The sequence below is a fragment of the Otolemur garnettii genome, unplaced genomic scaffold (assembly GCF_000181295.1).
Source record: "Otolemur garnettii isolate 467f Iridium unplaced genomic scaffold, OtoGar3 scaffold00056, whole genome shotgun sequence".
NCBI lineage: Eukaryota > Metazoa > Chordata > Mammalia > Primates > Galagidae > Otolemur > Otolemur garnettii.
In genome coordinates this window covers 410,193-415,169 of record NW_003852451.1, presented here as the reverse complement: position 1 = coordinate 415,169, position 4,977 = coordinate 410,193, and the positions used below count along the sequence as shown (strand labels likewise).

Here is a 4,977-nt window from a genome sequence, read left to right as displayed (position 1 = left end):
GGGCCAGGGCACAGCAACCTGATGCAGTGGCTTTAATGAAGTCCCTGAGAAAGGCGGTGGGGCGGCCTCGCCGCACAGATGTCTCTTTGTCCCACTGACACCTGCCATCTGCTTGTTTGTCTGCACGATGCTGCAGGGCAGGGCTCCCAGGCTGCTGCCCTCCTCCACCGCCCACAGCCACCTCCTGACCCCGGGCCAGACGGGCGTTCAGTGCTGTTCCTCCTGCACAGCCAGCTCTGCTGTCCCCACTCTCAGTGTCCACTGCCCTTTCCTGGTGGTAGCACTTGGGTGGCAGGAGCAGCAGGGAGTGGAGAGGAGGAGAAGTCAGGAGAAGAGAGAGGAGGGGAGGACAGGAGGAGGAAGAAAAAAGGAGGGGAGTAGGGGAAGCAGCCGGGGCACAGGGAGGACTCCAGCAGCTGTTGCCCGGAGTTCTCCTGGCCAAGCTGGTCGGAGCCAGCACTCTGAGGCTGGGCTGTCACACCTGCTCACAGGAGACAGTCACAGGAAAGCTCAGCCATGAGAGGGAATTTCCCCCACAAAGGCTCCGCCTGCCTCTGGGCAGGGTGACTGCAGCCCCAGCCCAGACACACTGCCTTTTTCTTAAATTAGTGAGGTGAGAAGAGAAAAGTTCACTTCTGAAGTTGCAGAAATGGAAACAAAGACATGAAAATTATACCTTGGGAGCATTACTTCCCAAGGGGAGGGGCAGTGACAGTGTTGGTGGGCTGTCCAGTTGCCCCATGTCCTCCCCTTGGTCTTTACAGCTGTTCTGTAAAGCTGACATCCTTGACACATCCATAGTCCGAGAGAAGCTTGGTGGGCTCAGAACTGCAAGCTTTCCAAGGTTGGGCCCCCCAAAGCGTGAGCTCCCAAGGCTCTGCTAGGTGGCCCTGGCAGTCCTTATCTAGCTGCTGGGCCGGCATTTCCCTGTCACCATGCTGTGAATGCAGCCTGGTCGTTAGAAACTTCTCCGGAGAGTGAGCGGGTCATAAGGGGGCTGCCCTCCCATGTGGCTATAGGCCGCTGTCTCCAGGGTACCTCATCATGGCCTCTGCCTTGTGACTCTCCTCTGTGCTGTGTGGCTGGGGTTACCCAGCAGGAAGGCCCTGCACACACGAGACTCTGCACTTGGGACTTCTGAGCCTCTGGAACTATAAGAAACACATTTCTCAGAGGACTGGACGCCAAGGGGAGGGTGCGGGTTGCAGAGAACTATCTCCTTGAAGGGCCCACCGTAGGTGCAGGAACAGCTGGGCCCAGTGGACAGTGGCAATTACTGGACAGCACAGACAAGCTGCCTCCAGGAGAAATGCTGGGGCCTCCTTGACTTTGGATTTTTAAGACAATATCCAGTAAGTTTCCAGCAGAAACATCCTGTCAGAAAGCTAGAAGTTTTATAACACTAGAATTTGTGGATAATTTGTCAAAATGGCAGAAGATAATAATAAAAATGTAGATGGCAGGCCCCAAACCAGTCGGAGTAGAGGCTCTGACAGAAAGGACCGTGACAAAGGGAGCGAAAAGAAGTCTTGGTCACAACAGAGAGAGCTGTTCAGGTGCTGAAATGGTGAGAGTGAATCAGAAAACAGAAGTTTCCTTCAGGAGCTGGGAAAGGAAGAGGCTGGTTACCTGTCCACTGGATTGAGACCATTCCTGTGGGCAAAGACATTTAGGCAGATCCCTTAAACAGGACCTGCAAGGTGCTGTGGGCAGTGTTTTCCAGCTAAAAATCATAGTAGTGGGCACCCTTTAGGGCTTCTGTCTGAAAAGAAAATCCACTTCAATGAAATTGCATTATCTGTCCTTCCCCACCTCAGTCAGATTTAGCCTTTAGGTGGCATTTCATTAACTGACACACTGTTCCTATAAAACCCAAAGCGGATGAATGGGTAAGCACAGACTTGTCTCAGTGAACTGAGAGGTGGTCAGCTAAAACAAAGAGGAGCTGTGGAAGAGATGAAACTGTTCCCCATCGAGTGCCATGACCACCGGCAGCACTCCACATGGAGGCCTCTGCCTGCCTCTGTGACAAACCTGATTTAGAAGACAGTGATAGGGTTCAGAAGATGAAATCATAACACTTTGCACAAGTTCCAGGAAAAGAAACAAACCCAAATGGGAACGAGATGATGAAATCCTGCAGTTGCAAACACCTCCTAAGTACCATACCCAGGTTGATTACGTCCTCTATCTTGTTCCAGAGCTCCTTCAAATCAGTAACAATCCCCGTCACTGGGAGCTGTGGATAAATATGCCACTAAAGCTCTGCTGGAAGGAAAACCAGAGGGTGCCTTTTTACTGAGAGACTCAGCACAGGAAGACTATCTGTTCTCCGTTAGTTTTAGATGCTATAGTCGTTCCCTTCTGCTAGAATTGAACAGGGGGATCACAACTTTAGCTTTGATGTGCATGATCCTTGTGTCTTCCATTCTCCTGATATTACTGGGCTTCTAGAACATCACGAGGCCCTGCGCACCTGTATGTTCTTTGAGCCACTTCTGTTAGACCCCTTTAATCTGGACTTTCCCCTTTCCCCTGCAGCATATATGCAGAACAGTTATCTGTAACTGTACAACTTACGATGGTATTGATGCCCTTCTGATTCCTTCTTCTATGAAGTTATATCTGAAGGAATATCATTATAAATCAGAAGTTAGAGTACTCAGGATTGATGCCCCAAAACAACAATGCTAGGATTAGGGAAGGGACGTGGCAATGATTGTACACATATTTTCATTTAATTGTTTTCTTATTATACCAATTCTAAGTTTTCTACAAAGGCAGTGGGATCTAAAATAAACTTTTGCCTTAAATTTTACTTCAATATCAGTTTTTTTTTTTTTTTTTTTTTTTGGCTGGGGCTGGGTTTGAACCCACCACCTCTGGCATATGGGGCCAGCGCCCTGCCCCTTTGAACCACAGGCATCGCCCTTCAATATCAGTTTTTTTTAATGATATCTTAATCATTTGGAGTCACACACTAGAGAGTAATAGATATTTTAACCAAGTGTTTGGTTTTTGTTTTTACCACGAAGGGCATACACTTAAAAATTGTGTTTCCTTAATTCATGTATGATCTAAGCATATTTGAAATTTGGTAGGCATTGCCAATACCTTTGAACATTCTATACTTCACACTTTTTTTTAAAAAAGTAATCTTATGTCCTATCAGAATATCTGTGTGTAAAATAGTTTCCCATCCTTCTTTCATTGAGTTATTTTAAAATTCTTCAGTAAAGCTGAGTGCTGTAATTCACTGTCCATACTGACATAACTGACTTCTGATAACTTACTATTAGCGATGTTACTATAAGGTAACAAAATGTTTTAAAGTCAAGAAAAGAAAAAAGAAAAAGAAATAAGTTTGTTGCCTGAATAAGCTGCCTGCTCTGTGACAGCAGCACAGCCTGGACTGAGGGACCAGCAAGGAAGTGGTTCGGAGCCGTGGCGCTTTCTCAAGAGCTGCTGTCTAGCCCAGGTGACAGGCCTCTTTGTGACCGCAGGGTGGTCTGTGATCAGCCCAAACCTCCTGCTCCATCTCCACAGAGACATCACACATGTTTGACATGACTTCCAAAATCTCCAAGCAGCATAGGTGTTCCTGCAAAGGTCAGAGCTAAGGTCACTGAGGCCTGGACATCTCGGGCCTCCTGGGTCACTCTGCCCACATCTACACTTGGACAGGTGCAGATCTTTGGCATAGTGTTCCCCGAATAAAAGCCCAATTCTAGGCAGTGGGGAGAAGACAGCCAACAAGAGGCTACTATCGAATTGCTGTCCCCAAAATCAGCAAATACTTTGCAATAGAAAATGGAGAGCAAGGATTCCTGCCAGTGCTCAGGCCACAGCTCCGTTAGAGGAGCCACAAGGGCCAATAGGTGCAAAGGCCTGTGCCCAGAGCCCCCCGGAGATGTGTCTCCTCACCTCCTGGGGTCTGCCAGATGCAGCAGCAGGGTCTGCTGGGTAACCGGCAAGGGCCCGACTCACACGTGACTCATAGGCACTGTTTCACCCAGGACTTAATAAGCCTCTCCCTGTCTGCACTTATGGGAAGAGCAGGCCTGTTTGATTTATGTTTAGATTCCAGGTGTGTAAACAATCTGGAGCCCATGTGAGGCCCTGGGCCATCCGCAACAGCACAACCAGCCCTGCCCAGAAGTGAGGGTGCACCTAGGCCCACTTACAAGTATGCAAAAGACCCCGAGCAGCAACTGTCTTAACCACTGTGAGTTGTCTGCCCGACATGCGACTCAGCACATCTGGTTTCCCAGTTTCCTTACTCCACGTTTCCAGGAAGAGGTAGCTGCCTGGGCCCGGAGTCTTGATGGGGGCTGGCCTGTCTAGTCGGTATCTCCTTTCAATGACAGCTCCAAGGAAATCCTCTCAGGGGACACGCTAACATTTGGACCAGGAGAGACCCCCATGGCAGCAGCACTCTCGGTGCACACTGGAGCACATGGCACTGAGATTTTGTCATGAGGCAAAGAGGAGGCCCTGGAGCTGAGAGATCGCAACGGGAGAGGTGCCCCAAGGCTCACCTGGAACAGTCAGGGTCCTTCCCCTGCAGACAACACCAGGCCAGATCTGAGTTCTGCACCTCCTCAAATGCTAGAATCTACTGTCACTAACTGGATGATGAGAAAAAGGGAGCAGATCCCTTCTATGTGTCTCCAGACCCACAGCTGTGTCTGGCCCCTGAAAGCAGCAATCACTTTATGATGGAATTAGTGGATTAAAGTAACTAACTGCAGGGGAAGTTTCACTCACCTGGTGCTGGGGTTACCCAGCAGGTAAGTCCTGGCCTCGAGGTACCCGGGAAAGCTGACACAAGCTATCTTGTGCCCCTGGCATCTGGAAACCCCATGGTCCTAAGGCAGCCTGCCTGGGTCATGGGCCAGCACGAACAGGGCAGCAGGTGGGCCTCTGCCGCCAAGAACACACACCTCTCAAGGTGCAAGGAACATTAGTGAGTCATAC

The 4,977-nt window shown here is 49.6% G+C and overlaps 1 pseudogene; it reads left to right on the top strand.

Moving 5' to 3' along the window:
* Window positions 1-1,428: 1,428 nt before the first annotated feature.
* LOC100942833 lies at window positions 1,429-2,694 on the top strand (annotated as a pseudogene).
* Window positions 2,695-4,977: the final 2,283 nt, after the last annotated feature.